General features: G+C 39.9%; 1 long non-coding RNA gene across 1 annotated transcript; it reads left to right on the top strand.

Moving 5' to 3' along the window:
* Window positions 1–17,128: 17,128 nt before the first annotated feature.
* On the top strand, window positions 17,129–19,975 carry LOC109706261. The gene is made up of 3 exons (XR_002215134.1): window positions 17,129–17,342; window positions 18,333–18,468; window positions 19,843–19,975. It is a non-coding gene; the product is annotated as an uncharacterized LOC109706261 (long non-coding RNA).
* Window positions 19,976–19,981: the final 6 nt, after the last annotated feature.

Here is a 19,981-nt window from a genome sequence, read left to right as displayed (position 1 = left end):
TGTCCAATACAAAATAGCTAAGATCGAAATATTTGTATTGGACACGATGAACCATTCACCGTGTCCAATAAAATAATTGGACCGGTGAATGATTCATCGTGTCTAATACAAATATCTCCAACTTAGTCATTGTTGGGGTATTTGTATTGGACACGGTGAACCATTCACCGTGTTCAATACAAGATTATTTGTATTGGACACGGTCAAATGACCGTGTCCAATACAAATAATCTTGTATTGAACACGGTGAATGGTTCACCGTGTCCAATACAAATACCCCAACAATGACTAAGTTGGAGATATTTGTATTAGACACGATGAATCATTCACCGGTCCAATTATTTTATTGGACACGGTGAATGGTTCATCGTGTCCAATACAAATATTTCGATCTTAGCTATTTTGTATTGGACACGGTGAATCATTCACCGTGTCCAATACAAAAACTTTGTATTGAATACGGTGAATGGTTCACCGTGTTTAACTTAACCATCTGGCCCAGCCCCGCCAGCGTCGTGCTGATGTGGCGCTTGCGTGGTGGTACCAGGGCCATTTTTGCAAATAAATTTTTGACAGGGCCAATTTAAAAAAAAAAAATTGTAAGGCGGCTATTTGCAAAAAAAGCCCTTCTTTCTTCTTTTTTTTTTCTAGACCGATTTTTTTAATTTTTCTTTTTCTAGATCGATTTTTTTAATTTTTCATATTCGATCCAACTTTAATAAACTGACCAAAATATCCATATTATTTTTTCTCTTTCCGTTTTTTTTCTCTTGTTTTTTTTTTCTTTTTCGAAGAAGGCGACTGCCCCTTACGCTCTCGTTCTCGCCTGCGCACCCCTTACCCTCACCCTCCTCGCCTTCGACCTCCCTGAGGTTGCACCGCGACTTTTTTTTTCTTCGATCCGCAGGCCACTGCCTCCGCAGCCCACCGCCGTCACCGATGACGAAGAGGAAGTACTTCCCGAGGACGAAAAGCACACCGGCCACCGGCGACGAAGAAGAAGTGCTTCTCAGGGACGTAAAGTACACCGGCAAGAGAGGGGAGAAAACTCCGACGAAGGTTGGCTGCAATAGAGGGAAAGGGAGGGATCGTGACCAAAAAAATTATAAAGAAAAAAATAAAGATAAAAAGTAATTTTTTTCCTTCCATAAAAAATCAAAAATCATATAAGAAGGAAGAAAATAATGAAATTACACTATTAAAATAGTGTTATACTATTTTAAAAAAAAGTTGCACTATTTTAATTAACTTTGTACTATTTTAAATAATGTTGCACTCTTTGAGACATAAATTATAGTATTTGGAGTCAGATTCACACTCTTTAAAATGAAGTTGCACTATTTAGGTAGAAGTTACACTCTTTAGGATGAAGTTGTATTATTTCTTTTTTCTTCTTCTTCCTCCAATTTACACTATTTTTTTTCTTCCTCTTCTTTCTCCTTCTTTCTTCTTCTTCTCCTCCCTGAGTGTCCCCACCGTCGGTGCCGTGCCTACCCCCCTCGACGTCTCCGACTCGACCGCTGCGAATGTCACCACCAGCCTCGGCGGCATCGGCGAGCTATTGGAGCCCGCGTCCGCAGCTTCGGGTGGATCCGTGACTGGACCATCGTCACCCACCTCGCGCGCCTCCGCTAGCAAAATTACACAAGGATTGCAACAGTGATTGAGCAGTTTCCCTATCTAGAGCTTCCAGATTGCAACAGCGAAGGCTACTCTGAGTATTCTAAGCACTTGAATAGGCAATAAATCAATTAAAATTTACATATGATAAAAAGATAATAGCATTACATCTAGGCATTTAAGTTCGCCATAAGTACCTCTATTAAAATATCAACTTTTTTGTCACTTGTTGCAGGTCTCAATATGCCCCTGAAAGAACATCAGCTATTACAGCATTAGCCACCTTTATTGCCTACTTAGTTAAAAAAGTATCAACAGCGAGAACTATGCGTGTTTAACAAATTAGGATGAAAATTCCATTCTAGCTGTTTGGAGAAGAAATAATTGCCTTCTACAAACAATAGTTCCATCAAACTTGGATGTAGAATCTTGAATGATCTGATTGGAACCCGTCGCTTCATTCACTCGTTCTGCGACGATGGCCCAGTCGCGGATCCACCCGAAACTGCGGACGCGGGCTTCAACAGCTCGTCGACGCCGCCGAGGCTGCCGGCGACATTCGTAGCGGCCGAGTCGGAGATGTCTGAGGAGGGTGGGCACGAAGCCGACAGTCGGGACACTCAAGGAGGAGAAGGACAAAAAAGAAGGAGGAAGAAGAGGAAGTAAAAAAATAGTGTAAAGTGGAGGAAGAAAAAGAAAAAAGAAATAGTACAACTTCATCCTAAAGAGTACAATTTCTACCTAAATAATGTAACTTTATCCTAAAGAGTGTAAATATGATTCCAAAGACTGTAATTTGTATTTCAAAGAGTGCAACGTTTATTTAAAATAGTGCAAAATTTTTTTAAAATAGCGCAACATTATTTTAACAGTGTAATTTTATTATTTTCTTCCTTCTTATAACGATTATATCACAACTCGCCTTTGTTATGAAGTCGCTGTTTACTGTAACGTAACCGTCAATTTAAATTGAATAAAAAATTCGAACTAACATTTTGTTTTATATTATCCAATCCTAAGTTTACGTTTTTTTTTTCTTCTTTTTCTTTCTTTCTTTCTTCTGGTAAAATGTATTTTTTAGGTGATCAAAACCCGAAAACGTTTTGACCTAGCGAAAAAAAAAGAAAACGTCTAAACAAGGTTTAAAAATCATTTGACTGGTTTTACGGGAATAATCAAAAGGAGAGAGTAGAAAAAAACAGAGCAAAAAAAAAGGGAAAGGCTTCTTCCGCCGCCTTCGCCTCCGCCTTTACTGCACGGAGCGGAGACGGGGAGTGTGGTAGTAGGAGCGGGCGTGTGGGGAGCGGGAGGAGCGGAGACTAGAGCGACTCCGGCACGTCACTGAAAACAAAAAAAAAGAGGCTAGGAGGAGATGGCGGAGGCGTTAGGTAGCGGTGGCGGCTGCTACTTTTCCTTCACGAAGAGCCCCTGCTTTTCGTATGGCTGCTCTTTCCCCCTCTTTTGAGGCCGCTACCGCCACCGACGCTATCTCCCGTTCCCTCTCTAACACTGGTTTTTTTAATATTTCTTTTTTTTTTATTTTTTATAAAAAAAAGAAGGTATTTTCTATTTTTTAGTNGCACTGTATTAGCATTAGCTAAATTTTAAATTTAAACTAAAAATCTAAAATTAAAATTTTAACTTTAAATTTTCAACCTACAATTTTGATTAAGATTTAAAATTGAATTAGAAAGTTGAGTTAGAATTCAAATTTTGAATTTGATTTTACATTTAAATTTAATTTTTTTAATTTTAATTTTGACAATTAGAATCTATCAAAATTAAATTTAAACTAAAATTTATTTTGAACAAAATTTGAGTGTAAATTCAAATTGATATTTGGATTCATAATTTGAATTTAAAAGAAAATTTAAAAATCAAAATATTTATTCAAAGTAAAATTTGAATTCACAATCTAATTTTCAGTTTAAAAACATATTCAAAATTTAAATTTAAATTTAAAACTTGAAATTTAATTTAAAATTTGATTTTCAACTAAATTTGAATTTAGAATTCAATTTTAAATCCATATTTGAAATTAAATGTCACGCCCCGGATTACACGTTTCCCTGGGCACGCTAACAGACCCGCCGTATACATAGAAATTTTTTCTGTATACGAAGCGAAAGCTGTACCTGTACCTGTAATCATACAAAATTACAACCAGTAGTATAGAGCTGCTAAATAAAATATATATAATAACAAGAGTCCACAATACATACATAGTATCCAGGTATAACAAAAACACTCGCTCTAGCGAGCTACAATATCGATCAGTATGTATAAGAACTCCAAAAACTGATACTACCTGTAGTGGGTAAATCTCTAGCTCAGCAGCAACCCGGGAAAAGATCTAACTCGCGACTCCCTTTCCACGGTCAGTCTCAGCAGTAGCAGTAGCAGCAGCCGCAACAGTAGGCTCTGCAAAAGTCACCAACTGAGTGTGAGAACTACTGCAAAAAGAAGTAGTCCATAGTGTGTACCACTACCGACCTCAATGGCTCACCCACTAAGTCTACAAAATGAATGCTCAATGATAGTAAATAACTAGAAACAATCTACAGCTATATGTCAGTATACTATCATGCTTCAATACTAACTATTTATAGAATAATGCAAACTCTGACCCAATCTCACCTAGGGACTGTGAATAACCCATCCCGCCTGTCAAATCTACACTAACTGCCACCATGCTAGGTCATCAGCGGAGAGCAAGTCTAACCAGGACAAACCGACATCAACGCAAAAGCACTAAGCCCGACTCCGGAGTGGCACTCATGGGCGCTACCCAACTGAGTATGCAAGCGTGTCTCTGTCGAGCTCAATCAGGCTCTCACAGGCTATAGTCAAGTAAACAGGGTCTAACAATCCAACTCACGTGCCCTCGGCACAATCTGATGCAAAAACAGTAATCTGGGTCCACCGTCAACCCCGACGGCACCCGACAGTCCGGAATAACTCAAACACTGCTGTAAAAAAAAGCTCGACATCTCAACATGAGCATAAAAACATTCTGCACTATCCTGGATATCCACTGCCTACAAACTGCGGCGATATAAACAAACTACGGCTCCTAGAGCTAAATCTGATAGTTTTAACATATGACAGTGTAGAATCGCCGGTTTTCTCCTAAGTCAATTCCAAGTCCAACATGTATATTTAACTAACATTTAAGTTCCAAAATCAGATTCCATTAAACATGCAAATCCACTAATTTGAGCTAACTAACATAATATACAATAATCAACATACATGCCGACACTACAACTTAGAAGAAAATCCGGTAATTCTGGTAGCTTAACATTCAACCCACCTCTAGCGCAATCCCACGGCAGCAAGGAGGTCACGTAGTTGCTGGGAGCCTCAGCTGAAATCACCCACAACCAGCAACTATGCTACTCGAAGGATCTAAACATTAAAAACACCAAAAATCCCATTACTACACACAAATTCAGCATTTAAGCTTAAATTCACCTTAATCACAACGTCAACTTCACCTTCCAATCTTCAAATCAGGTGAGAAGGGGTCCCAAATCCTGTGAACTGTGATGGAGTATCACCCTCTGGTCCAAAACCCAGCTTCCTCCAAAGATTGCACCAAGAAAACCTACAAATTCACAGATTCAGTCAAAAAACACCAACAGCACAGTAAAAAGCCAAATTGACCAAGCTAACCTCAACCAAATTCTGTCAAAATAGGCTCCACGAATTTCTCTTGAAGTCCAGAATCTACCAAACCAAGTTTCGTGGCAAACAGAGCTCCCTACGTCGCACACGAGCCAATACGCCGAAGGTCGCTGCTGGAATTCTGCTGGAACAGCAATCCTCAAGGTAGGGGTGGAACTGGGCCCGGGCCTAAACAAGGCCCGGCCCGATGGGCCATGTTTGGGCCGGGCTTTGGGTATTAAAAATATAACTTTAGGTTCGGGCCGGGCTTAAAAATTTAGACCCGAATAAAATTTGGGCCTATTTGGGCATGTCCAAGCCCGACTCGAGCCCGACCCAAAAGCCCGATATATTAATTATCAAAATAAAATATTTAATTATATATATATATTATTTATCTATAAAAGAAATAAATAATATAGTATATCATATATAGTATATATTGTTATTAATGATATTAATATATACTTATATATATGAGGATTTATTATATATTAACAAAATATTTAGTTCCATATTAGGATATATTTGATATTAGATATTAATTTCTTTGATGTGATCAAACTAAAAATAGGCATTTTATTTTAATTTTATACAAATAAAAGTATTTATGTATTATATGATAAATGCATAAAATGGGCCTCTACAAAGCCCGATGGGTATTGGGCATTGGGCTTGGGCTTGGGCCGGGCCTTAATTTTCAAAAAAAAATGGGTAACAGCCTGACCCGAAGCCCAACATTTTCTTTTGGGTCGGGCTTGGGCATAGTATTACCCGACCCAAACCCGGCCCAGTTCCACCCCTACCTCAAGGTGGAAAGTGGGCCAATTGGAGAAATTTGAGGAAAATGGAGGGTTACAATGCAATTTCGAGCTTTCATGTGAAAGAGAGGTGAAAAAGCTTCTCAGGGGTCAATTACGAGCTATTTATTGGGAGAAGAAAGGGTGAAATAGGCCCAAGGAACAAAAACTGCTAACCTGCTGCCCCTGCAGAAACGGCCAGTTTCGGGAGCCCAAAACCATGTTCTCGGTGTCCGAAACCTCCAGTCTACACAATTACTCCTCTTCAGTTCCTCCGCCTGCAGTTTGTTGTGCCCCTAACGTGGTCCGGTAGAACACACCTACCACCAGACACGTGTCAACGAGAACGATACTTCTAAAGTAAACTTTCGAACCTACATCTGGGTGCCCGAAACCAGGATCCGAATTGGATTCCAGTTTTGCTCAGACCAGCACTCAAGTTCTGGACTACCCAAACCCTGTTCTGGGCGCCCGAATCTGGCAAAACTTTAGTTTTGCTTATTTGAGTGCACCGAGTCCATTTCTGCATCCATTTCATGCAGATTTGACTCCGACTTAGTTCGACACTCTCCAGATGTGTCGACCAATCACTAATACTGTAGCCAATCCTATCCAAACATCCGGAACACTATATTAAATTTAAGATTTGAATTGAAAATATGAATTTGAATTTATAATTATCTAGAGGCATCAAAACCACAGTTAGAAAGAGAGAGAGAGAGAAAGAGAGAGATCCCAAAAGAAACCCGCAGGACGATCGATGGGTTTTGCACTCCCACGGTGGCGATGGCGGCGGATCTACACGGGACCAGAGAAGGTGGCATCACGAGCGAATCAACGCCCACCACACCAAGCTGCACAGCCCCATACATGCACAGGCATCGCAAAATGGATAGAATGAGAGAGGGAGGGAAGGGAGTGTCTGGAAGAAGGGAATAGGGATGATGGAGAAGAGGGAGTAGTTGGGATGTAGAATTGAGGGGAGGTATAGGGAGTACGATGGGATGGCAGTGTGGGTGAAGGAAGGGGATGTGTACTATCACGCCCGGGTACCAGCAGAAGCATACCCGATACATGCACAGACCCGCCATACACCTGCAGTATATAAGGCGTCTACTAAACCATGTTAGAAAAGTAGCAATTAATCAAAGAGTCCAACATGGTATCAGAGCATAGTATGTATAAGATATATTAAAAGTACTATCAGCAGGAAAGTGATGGATGTGGCACTACTAAGCTCAACAGGAAGTAAAACATAAAACTGTAAAGTACAACACTCTAGTCCTATAGATACAATCCCAAAATCACAGGATAGCCCTATATACAAGGGGTAGTCTCTCTATACAACGGTATACATCATCCTCGTCACCAACATCGGAGAAGCGAGGTGATCACCTAGCAAGACTCCACGCTATGTCTAGCTAGACGCAACTCCCTTGCCGCGATCCCTAGCCTCTCCCGCAGTGGATGGTCTGTAAAAACAACAACAAAGAGGGCGTGAAAACTATTAAATAATAGTTCCTAGTGGGTAAGCCGCCAGCCTCGGCAAATTACACCACTAGGTTCATGATGTACTAAAAGAAAAGTAAGTACAGTTTAAGTACAGTACTAAAAGCGAGGTGATCACCTAGCAAGACACCACTATCATGCCACAAGTGTTCTTTAACACTAAATTCTAATGTCACTCGTCAAGTTGTTTACTAAGTATACATGCTACTCATTATACTGCAATGTCTCGACTATTCTAGTCATATATCATTATACTTATCCATGCAAAATCAAGTTATTGTTTAACTTATCTCTATAGGGTTCTATGTCACAAAGCTCATTCTCATGCATTCTTAAGTGCACATGCCAAGCCTACTATGCCGCATTAAAAAGAAACATGCAAGAGTAGTAAAGTAACATCTAAACACCCTACCATGCATGATGCTATTTATGGAGTGTAATCAACGTAGAGATACTTAGATATAGGGAGAAGCCTAGTTGCTTCGGGATGGACACCCCCCACCTCTTGGATAGTGTCGCGATGCTAGGTACTCGATTTCGTGATCCTTGGTCGCCGCTTTTACTCTTCGGGTCAACACGAAGCCCCGAACACTTGTTTCGGCTATATCTTCGCACCCGCTCGACGAATGCTCAATCCGTCGCTTCCCACGCGTTTAGACACCTAGCAATTAGGTTAACACATGATCAATTTAGATAAAAACCTTCTATTTTCAAAAACCCCAATTTAGAGCTCTAGGTTCCAACCAAAGCAAGAATCCCCTTCTAGCTTCAAGATTCAAGTATAAAGCTTCAATTTGGCATCAAAAAGATCCAATGGAACCAATTCTAGAAGATAAAAACCTATCAAAATGGTTCTACCATGAAAGCTCTCATGAGCTTACTTCTATAGCAAGCTCCAATGGTGGAGAGGAAGAAGAAGATGCCAAGGATCCTTCTCCTAGCTTGCTCCTTCACCAAATCCTCCTCCTTCTTCACCTTCTAGAGAGAGAGAAAGAGAGTTTAGAGAGAGAGAGAGAGCTAGGGTTATATTTTGGGAGAGAAATGAAGGAGAGAGAGAGCTCATTCCCCTCTATACCCCCCCAATTCATGTAATAATTGCTAATAAACCCCTCCACTTTGCCTCTCTTGGCTAGCCCAAACTGGGCATTTTCGGGCTACGGGGACCGGTCTGTCCCTGGAGAGACCGGTCCCCGTGAGCACCTCTCGCGGGTAGAAGCTATCTGCCAATTTTTACGCGCACGGGGACCGGTCTGTCCACCAGGGACTGGTCCTCGGGAGACCGGTCTGTCCACCAGAGACCGGTCCCCGAGAGCAAATATCGTGCGCAGAGATTTTTCTGCCGTAACCAAGCTTACGGGAACCGGTCCTTCCCACCAGGGACCAGTACCCGAGAGCAAAATCTGCAAAGTTGTAGATTTTCACAATCTTGCTCTCCGAGGTCCGTTGGAATGCACTTTTCGCATTTTTAACCTCTTCGGCTTTTCCGAAGCACATCCACTCTACAATTAGTTGATTCTGAACGAAGTCCAACTCTCGGATTTCGAGAATTCACTTCTTTACATTAACAACCTAGGAAAGTAATGCTACTTTACATATGCCATTGAGAGCTTGTCAATACAAGTGTACTATTTATCAGGTGGCAATCGAATGTCCTTGTTCTCTATTTCATAAAAGCCTGATAAAGTCACTAGCTTATGAATATCAAGTTTAACTAGTTGTCAATGCATTTAAACTAAACATTAACTATATGCACGGTACAAAGACATTTACTCATGATTCTCTCTACTTTATAGAGATTTCCTTTAATCATATACTACAAGTGTGTTCGTTGCACCAAATACCCTTCACTCAGTAACATATTATTCCAATTGCACATAATTAGCAATTCTATAGTATCATATATAACATACGGGAGATCCACTTGTTTTGGTGAGGACAAACCCACCTACTAGTCAACGATTTTTGTCAACTCCGAAAATGAGGATATCACCGAACTCAAAGTACCCTAGCAAGCAAATCGAAGTCAGCTAGGAGCTTATTTCACATCTCTATGCCAAAGTAAGCACAAACCTCACATATTCACCTAGTTAGGCAACACTCCCATTTAAGATTGAACCCAGGCTGAATCTTCTTTACTTAAGGTTAGAATACATCCAATCTAACTCTTAGTAAGCCTCAAAATCTCAGCCAAAAGGTCTCACACTAGCTGCAACCCTGCTGTAGACAATCACCAAAAACAGCATTAGTACACCTATACAACTACATAGTATAGGCTGGAATTTTACTTGTGTAGATTCCCAACCTGGAATTTCACTGCTTACAAGTTACAGTATATCCAAACCAGCTCCCAGGGGTTTCTACACTCAGCTCAAAATAAGTTTTCAAGCTGCAGAGAACATATACTAAAATCAGCCTCACTATTCATCATTATTTCTAATATAGTGTCTGTAACGTACCACATCCCTCGTAAATCGTATCGAGTTCCGTCAAAACGAGCGGAACGCGAAATTGAACGAGTTAAAGTGGACCCAAAGTGTATTGGAGTTCATAAACGGAGCAAAAAAGGGACCCGGAGAGCCAATTTGGAAATCTGGCTAAGTCCCAGATTTTGAGCTCTCGGGGACCGGTCCCTGAAGGAGAGACCGGTTCCCGTGCGCGTAGCCTCCCATAAAATTCTGAGGCATCCGGTCCCTGGTGGTGAGACCGGTCCTCGGGAGACCGGTCCCTGACGGGTAGACCGGTCCCTCGCTGCGCAACAACAGAAAAACTCGAAAATTTGGCTAAGTCCTGGAAAACCCCCGTTCGAGAACCGGTCCCTGGTCGGGGAGACCGGTCCCCGAAGGCGAAAAATGCCCAGTCTGGGGAGTTCAAGAGGAAACAAGTGGAGGGCTTAAGTGCAATTGTTACAACACTATATATGGCCCAACCCCTCTCTCCCACAGCCATTCTCCTCTTCCTCTCTTATTTCCTCACTTTCTCTCTCTAGAATCCCTCTAGGGCTTGGAGAAGAAGAAGAAGAACTTGGGGAAGAAGGTGGATTTGGTGCTTTGGAGGTTCTAGGAGCTCTCCAACAAAAAGATTCTTGGTGGAGCTTGGACTAGAGGTAAGTTTTGTAAGTTTTTCCTCTAGGGTTTGGATTTTGGCTTAGGGATTTGGAGCTTTGTGCTCCTTCGAGGCTTTAGGGGCTCTTTTGAGCCATGAATACCATAGTACCCATGAGAGCTCAAGGTGCTCTCATGGTGAATCCTTGGAAGTGGTGTTTGGAGCCCTAGGGTTGGTACCAAAGGTCTAGAAACCTTACTAGAGTGCTTCGTAGATGATTCTAAGCTATCGTTTGCTTAGGATTGGGATCGATTCATGGGAAAACCCTAAATGACAACATTAGGGCTTGGATTTGGGGTTTTTGCCCTAGGATTTTTCGGGGACAAATTGACCCGGTAGAAACCTAATTGGGGGTACCCTAAACACGTTGGATAACTCCGTTTAACATTACGAAAATGTTAGAACAAAGTTCATGTACAAAAAGGCCTAATATGACACTATTTTGATTATAGGGTGCGGAATCGGTTTTCGTAAAGTGCGGGAACTTCCGTAATCTACACCCACACAACCAATAGAGGTGGGGGGTGCACGCCGGAATCGTTGGATTCCCTTCTATGTCTGTTTTCTCTATTCTTGAGCATATATGTTATATATATATATATATACCCATTCATGCATAGTAGGGTAGCTACATGTGGAACTTGGTTTGACTTCATTTATATGCTTCTAACGTAGTTGAACATAGAGAATGATAGAACCAAAATGGACATGTGTGATTGGACCCTCAAGTTGTGTGAATGTGAGAATGGACTTGGATATTAGAAAACAAGGGTGACATTGACATAGAAACAAGATTTGCATTGAGAGATGAACCGTGAATATAGTTTAACCCATTTTGACATCGTCAAAGGTAAAGCCTTGAGAGTGGCAAGAATGAATAGGTAGAGACCTATCGTGACATTGGCATTGTGACTAGTGGCTATGAGTCCTCAAGTTGAGGATTAGATCGATACTCACATTTCGTCTTGGCTTGAGGGAGGTCGCTCCCCCTCGAGCGGTGCGCTCCGGAGTTGGTCACCACTGGGCGTGGTAAAGTCCCACCAGTTGACGGTCCCTAGGGAGGTTCGAGTCCCCCGTTATTAAGGGATTTTGGGTTGTGAGTTATTGGGGTTAACAGAGTTAACCGGTAAGATTGGGTAAGAGCCAAAGTTTGATTATGATTGGAGCATGCATGCATTTCCATTATCGCATTGAAATTATATATCTACTGACTTCTTTCTTGCAGGCATAGTATTAGTTGCATTAGTAGTGGTTACTTTTCCTCCTTTGAAATACTTATGCCTGGATGGACCTAGTGGGTAAGTCGGCGAGGTCGGATGCCGAGCCCACTGGGAACTTCGTTGTAGTTCTCACACCACTAACCCTACAGGTCCTAGCACGAGCGGGGCGGCGGAGGACCGAGGCAAGGGTTTGGCGCCGTAGGTAGCGGCCACCGGGGACTTTATGCATTTTGTAGTCATTCCCTTTTGTTATACATGTATCAACTTTATTTTGTTGATTTAGGTATGTAAAGTGAAAACAATCATGTATTTGGTGGATGACTAAATGTAAAAAGATATGATGGTTGAATGGAATGTAATAGTTTTATTTACTTGAATTTGGTTTAAAGGAAATCAAATATCATGTGTGATGTATATTTAGCTTAGAGCTTTCGCTTCCGTTGTTGCTTGCCCTCGTGCAAGCCTTGTATTATATATGCAATTCTCTTGTTGATTGCCTATTTATACATGTTGTTAGAGCCTTGGGCGGACAGGGGAGGCTCTGTCCGTTCGGCGTCTGTTGACGTGACCCGAACCCGACCAAATTGGCGGGGATTGGGGCGTGATAGTGTCAACATTAGGCCAATAATTGATTACTCACATTCTCAAAGCTTCAGCTCAACTTCTCACCTAGATTGAAGCTGAAAACTAACACCAACCTCTGATTCTACAGTGGCTAGAGCCTTCTTTACTTCAGCTAGCAACAAAAGAACCCAAATACTACTTAAATCCATTACCATGCCCCAAATTAGTGAGTAATTAAATAGTTTACCTCTCCAAAGCAGCAACCCAGCTACAGCTGTGCTCAAGGCTACGAGATACTCCTCAAAACTCCTTCTTCTTCCTTCAACAACAGCTCCAAAGCACTCCCAATCAGCTAACATCAAGCAAGGAGAAGAAATCAAGCTTAAACCATTGATTTCTTTGTAGAGAGGGAAAAACCCTAGAGAGAGAAAGAGAGGCATCCCAACCTATTTCTCAGAACTCCAACAACCATAGAATAGCTGTAGGGGTCGTGTAGGGGTATTAGGGATAAGCTTAGGAAGTGAAAAGACCAAAATAGGTCTGCTGCCACGCAGCTGCTGCTACTGGTACCGGTACCACGACGTGTTGGTACCGGTACTTCAACACAGAAATGCAGTATTTAGCCTTTTGCAATGCGCTTTTGCGCTTCCGGCCATTCATCCACTTCTCTAACTTGCCAAAAACCTTTCTAAAACCCTTTAAAAGCTGTAGGACGGTTCCAAGTATCATCCCCACACTCGAACTTCACAATTTGCTAAAGTTCAGTATACTACATGTACGGTATGGACAGAGGAATGGGAGGTAGGATAGGTAGCGTCCGATGGTGCGGCACAGCAGGACGTGGAATACGGAGAGCGCTCCGAACCCTTTTCGGTTACCAATTCATATGTTTATAATGCTATGGGCTCTATTAGCGGTTCATTGGCATCTGTGTATCTGTTTCTAAAAGAAAATTAAATTTAAATTCATATTTTCAATTAAAATTTCAAGGTTCAATTATATTTTGAACTAAAATTCAAATTTCAAAGCCAGAGTTTGAATTCAAATTTCAATTTTTGTTTTCTTATCGTTTGAATATCAAATTTAAATTTGTTAAATTACAAATTTAAATTTAATTTTGGATTCAAATTTAAATTTAGATCTTAATTTAAAGTTTGATTTTGGATTTGAATTTCCAATCTAAATTTAATTTCAATTTTAAATTTAGATTTTGTACCGAGGCTGTCCTGATGCCTCTGGAGGTGAGCATGGTGATCGTTACTCAGTGCCGATCACAGTACTCATCTTATTTTGGATCAACAGATTTCGGTTAGTCCTGTTTAGTGCGATTTTCTCCAACTGCGCGCTGTTCGCAGAATTTTCAGGTTGCTCCCGCGCCTCCCACAGTGTGTCGTTGTGCTTCGGATCATGAGCACGGCCTCCGGCACGTTGAGACCTATCAATACCTGTCTCGACGGACCTTGGAAGTCCTCGGTTTGTGAGAACGAGCCACCAAATCACCCGAATTACATAAAATAATGGATTTTATGTAAATATAGGGACTTGTATGCAATTGTGCACTTTGTGGCTACTGTGGGCAGTGCATTTGTGTATGTGGTGACCTCTGAACTGATTGTCCAAGGTCCGTTAGCCTTCACGGAAATCGAAAGTCGATTTCGGTGCGTTTTTCAACGAAATTCGCCGAAAGAACGCGGTTTCGGTTCGAATTTCTTCCGACGTTGTTTGGTCGCCCTGTGAGTTGTCGCTAAGCTTTGTCGGCTGGTCACCATCATCATATAGTGAGTTCGGAGATGACATGTGAGCGACGGTGGATTCCGGTGTCAAAATAAACACTTCTGGGAACCCGGATCCGAATAATTATCCGGCGATAATTGTTGAGTTGTGTAATCTTGTGTTTGCTGCCAAGACATCCAAATCGGGGTGTTTTGTGGCAGCGAGTAACTCATGACACGAGTCGGTGAGTTTCGGGATACTTAGTCGGTCCCGACGGCGTCCCGGTGTGTTTTTCGGGACTTCCGGCGAGTTACGGTGATCGGTTTTGGAAAACCGATTACGGGGATTTATGTGGGGTTTGTGAGTTGTGTACTTTGGGTTAGTAGGTTGGATACTAACCCGGTGGATCTTCGTAGGTCCGGTTGACTCGTTGCCTATCCGTGTTTTTGACGTGACAGTGACAGGTGGGTGCTTACAGCTGGTAGTCAGTGAGATCATTTCACCTTCCTCTATTCTTTCATATCGGTATCATAGTCTCTACATGTCAGTTGTTTGTTTATTGTTCGTTTATCTTACCTTATTGGTTGCATGTTGTTAGTTATTGATAGACATGTAGAGCAGGCTTGCATATAGATATTGTATTTATGTGGACCTTGGGTCCAGGCAACACATCGACTCCTCTGTCGTGTGTTTCGATCTGGTTGATCGTGGTTCGACGTTGTACGTCCTAGTATCTATCATGGTTCGGCATTGTACGCCTTTGTATCTGGCTTCGGCCTAGCCGCTGGCTTCAGCCGGTTTTTGTTTTGAGCATACCAGCATGACTTAGTCACAACACTTGGGGGTATTCATGACACCGGATCGGTTTGGCCACCAACCGGAGGTGTACTTATCCAGATGGATCGTCCAGTGGGATGATGAATCAGGTCGGTGCAGATTAGTGATAGGCAGCGCTTGAGGTCTGCGGACCAATATAGCATGCATCAGATTGGGTACAGTTTTTAGATTGATTACCTTGAGGCATACTTGCATTGTTTTCTACAGTAGCAATTTTATTTATTGCTTCTTATCATATCTGTTATAGCTACTGTACTTCTTTTCAGTATCACAGCATATACATCTTGTTTACCTATCTCCTTTGGTTTCCGGTAATTACGGCTTGTCTTCGTGGCTCTGTTGTACTTACTGAAAAACCTTGATTGTGGTTTCTTACCTCCCATTTCCCCAGGTGATTCGAGCAAGAAGTTAGCTTTTGGGTACGTTTTCCGCAACTCTGATTTCAAAATTGGTATTCATTAATAAAAGGCTTTCAAAATCGACCCCGGGGCGTGACAGTAGGTCACTATGATGTTCTTCAGGTCCTCTTATTTCTTAGACGCAAGAGTCCACGATCCTTCATAGCACCATCGTAGAGGAGACTCTAATCCAAGCTTCTCTAATGGAGCTCACTGTTCAAGGGAAGAGAAAAAAGAATATGCGTTAGGGAAGGTCTAAGGTGGAAGGAGTGAGAGAAATGAGTAAAAGGAACTCATCTTTGGGCTATATATAGGCAGTGAAAAAAATCATAGAAGCCCTTAGAAATCAGAAATAACTTATCTCTGCCCAAAAGTGACTTTTAAGGTGCCCAGAACTAATCCTTCAGGCATTCAAATCCATGGAGATGCGCCTTTTCTTACATTCGGGCACCAGGACAGAAGCCTGCCTGGTCACATTTGGGCATTGGATCCTATATCCGAATCTCTCGTGAGCCACTATGCACATGTCATTGCTATAGTCAAATCAATACCAACATAGATCTGAGTTGCTACAGTACTTTCGAGCATTCGATTCTAGGCTCTGAATTAACATCAATGCTTGCTCATCGGTTTTGGGCACCTAATCACCTTTTAGGCGTTTGAATCACCTTGAAAATTTAGTTTTCATAAGAATTAGATCCCTAGACCATTTTTCGTCAATTTCATGTCAAAAGGACTCCAACTCAGTCCAACATTCTATGGACGTATTGGCCAACCATTTCTACTGTGACCTTGCCCACTTGATAAGATCCAGTATGTTACACTTTTTTTACAATAACCAAATAAAAATTTCTAATTTGCTAAATGATCGTTTTAAAATTTTATTTGGCCAACTAACTGTTTTATGTCAATTCAATGCCATATTGGACAAAAATGAGGAATACAATAAATCGTTTAGTGCCTTTAGAAAGTGGTGAATCATTCACTGTTTTGTTAGGATTATATATATAAAATAGAAAGAAACGATAAATCGCCGACTATTTTTCTTATTAATGGAAAGATAGTAAATGATTCACTGTCTTATATTAAAGACGCTAAACGATTGGCCGTCTTCCAATTAATTTTTTGGGTTAATTACATATAGCTCCCTATAAATATATAGAATAACAAATATATTTCTGCAAAATTCAACTTTTTTATTTTTATCCCTACAAAAGTCCAGTAATATTCATATTTGCCCCTTGGTTTATTCCTGTTAGAGCATCATTTATTTTTTAATAGCAGATAAATAAAATGACATTTTCGCCCTTACAAATATATCTCTCTAAGGTCTCAATTGTTAAAATTATATAGAAATATTATCTTAAAAAATATTTCATCCAATAATATAAAGGGTAAAAAAATTAATTTAACTCATCCACTAATTAAGGTTAAGTATTTTACTCACGATTAACTATATTTTTTTTAATAGTCCTAACAACAGGAATATATTTAAAAATATTAAAATTTTTACAAGTATATAAAATAAAAATAATTAAATTTTTTAAAATATACCCGCTATTCGATATGCTTACGGAGGGCTACATGCAACCCTATTATTTTTATCGTACTACTAAGTTGGACAGAATAGAATTACTTATTCAAATAATTTTTTACAGGGTTTTTTTTTGTTAATTATGAATTGTTAATTGAATAAAAAGTCCGTTGAGAACCCTAAACCACGATCGCCCTTTCTCCCTCTCCCTCTCCCTCTCTCTCCCGTTCGCCTCCGTTTCCTCCCTCCGTCGTCGCCTGCGCTCCTCGGCTCTTCCGTAGCTCCGCTCCTACGCTCGTTCCGCCCGTCTGCTGGTTCGCATCTCCGCTCCTCGCTCCGAAGCTCTGCCCCTCCCCTGCGGCCATCTTCCTCCACAGAGGTCTTCATCTCTCTCTCTCTCTCTCTCTCTCTCTCTTTCTCTCTCTTGCATATCATGGGGAGTATAATAAAATGGGGTTTACTTTGTTTTTCAATTTGTCTTTTAATGCTGGTTTCTTTTCTTCTCTTCATTTTTCTTTCTCCTGAAACATGATTATTTGGTTACTTACGAAATGTTTATTGTGATAATATGATTTAAGAGCCTTTAGTGCCATTTAACAATTGTTAGAATTTCTTGTTTATTTTAAAATTTTATGGAAATATGCACCTCACCTTGCTCGGGCGCGTGCCCCTATACCTTGCGCCTTCCGCCTAGGCTCTGACAACCCTTTGCGCTTTGGTGTCCCTTGGGCGTTTTCAGATAGCTGTCACAGGTTTTCTAGTATTTTCTATTTGTAAGACCAAATAGAATTACATAATCTTTTATTTTTAAAATAATAACAAATAATTACTTATGATATTATGCTGACTAGTGAAGGACCCGCAAATGTGCGGCGGGATGATTCTGCAGAAATAAATACATAAATAAAATAAAAAATAACAAAAAGAGCCAAAAAATTGTTGGTGAAAAACTCAAAATTTTACAGTTTGAATTTTATTCTATTTGAATTTTGAATTATTCATTTAATATTTATTGATATTTATTATTTATTATTTATTATTTATTATATTTATTTATTTATTTTATTTTCTTTCTTAGTGAGAAAGAAACCAACGAGATATTTTTTCCGTTCCGTTTCTTTCGCCAAACGGAATCTCGTTCCGTTGCGCGGGTTCCGCTTCTTTCTCGTAACGAGAAAGAGCGTGAAATTCTCTTTCCTTTTATGCCATTTCTTTTTCTCCTTGCTCTAGATAGGGCAGGTAGAAAAGATATTTGATTATTGGTTAATCCCTATCGATTCAATCTTTGATCATTTATTTTTGAATCTTCTCCTTATCTACTGGGTGTTGAAAGAGTCTTCGTCAACCTCTTTCACGATTGTGCTCGCAGGAGGAGGAATTTCGGTCGTACCTTGAGGTGTTATTTCCAGTTAATCCCGCACGTAAGGACGGGAATACGTCTTAGGGCAGTGCTTCGCACGCTTCCGGATAAGATCAAATCTTTATTGGAATATTTGCGTCTATTTGTAAGTTTGATTTATTTATTTTATCATAAAATTAGTTAGATTTTAATCACAATCAGATTTTCTGTGCGGTATTTGTTCCAACAAAAAATTATACACAAAAAAAAGCAACTGAAAAATAAGTAACTATTGCTGCAATAAAAATAGAAGAATAATAGCTCTACAGATTTAGGGATAAACCATAACAACATAATATTTTCAACTGTTTATATTTTTAATTTTGCAATCATTAATATGTCCCTCCAAAAATCATAACAGTATAATATAAGTGGGATAAAAATATCAAAACATATCATAGCAAAATTTAGGATATACCTTAAACCCACTCAATTTTAAATTTTAAATATTTAATTTTAAATGTTTTTGACAAAGCAAGTTGTCACGTCCTTGGTTGAAATGATTCTATAATTTTTTTAAAGTCCAATCTTTCAAAATTTTATTTTGATCATCCAATTTTTCGATATATTAGATTTGAGTCGGTGGATGGTATTTTGACTTTAAAAATTTGAGTGCATCGCTTTTCGATGTATTAGATTTGAGTCAGTCGATGGTACTTTGACTTTAAGAATTTGAATGCATCGTTTAGCTCTATAGATTTAGGTAGTATATTTTATGTGATTCTTGCAACTAAATTTTATAAAATATAAAATTAACTGAAATGCCATCAATTTTTTTTATTTTTTACTGTACAATCCATATCTAAATACTCAACAGTATAAAATTAAAATTTATATTTTACAAACAGTCTAAACTATTTTAAAATTATTTATATATTTTAAATTTTTATAATAATAAATAAAAAAACTAAATTGGACTTAAAAAATTGATAAATCTTTTTCTCCATATATAAAGAGAGAAAAAAATGAAGAGAGAAGGAAAAAATTGAAGAGAGGGAAAAAAATTGAAGAGAGGGGGAAAAATTGAAGAGAGATGGAGAAAAAAATTGATAAGAGAGGAAAAAAATTGAAGAGAGGGGGGAAAAAAATTGAAGAGACAGGGAAAAGAAGTTGAAGAGAGAAATTGAAGAGAGAGGGAAAAAAATTATTTGAAGAGAGAGGGATAAAAAAATTGAAGAGAGAGGAAAAAAATTGAAGAGAGAAAGAAAAAAAAAATGAAGAGAGAAAAAAAATGAAGAGAGAGGGGAAAAAAAACGCTCCTCCTCTCTCCCCCGGCTAGGCCTCCCGCACTGGGCCCAGCGCAAGCCCGCGCCGGCTCGGACCCGCGCCTTTGCCTCTGCCCTCGTTGCCACCTGTATTAAAACTGAGGATTCATATAATTAATTAATTAATTAATTAATATAGATATTACTGGCTCAACCAGTTAGAGAATTATTGAATTAGTGACCCACAAACTAATAATAACTTCTCCAAATCACAGGAACTAGTTGTTGTAAACATTGTTTTTTTGGGTACCTGGCGGTGAATCCTGAGGAAAGCAAGAGAGCGTAAACCTTCCCAATGTCTAGGGAAATCAGATCTATGAGGGAAAGCCTTCCCAATGTCCTCGACAGCTATAA

This window comes from Ananas comosus, unplaced genomic scaffold (genome assembly GCF_001540865.1).
Source record: "Ananas comosus cultivar F153 unplaced genomic scaffold, ASM154086v1, whole genome shotgun sequence".
NCBI lineage: Eukaryota > Viridiplantae > Streptophyta > Magnoliopsida > Poales > Bromeliaceae > Ananas > Ananas comosus.
The sequence above is the reverse complement of the archived record's forward strand: the minus strand, read 5'-3'. Positions and strand labels throughout refer to the sequence as shown.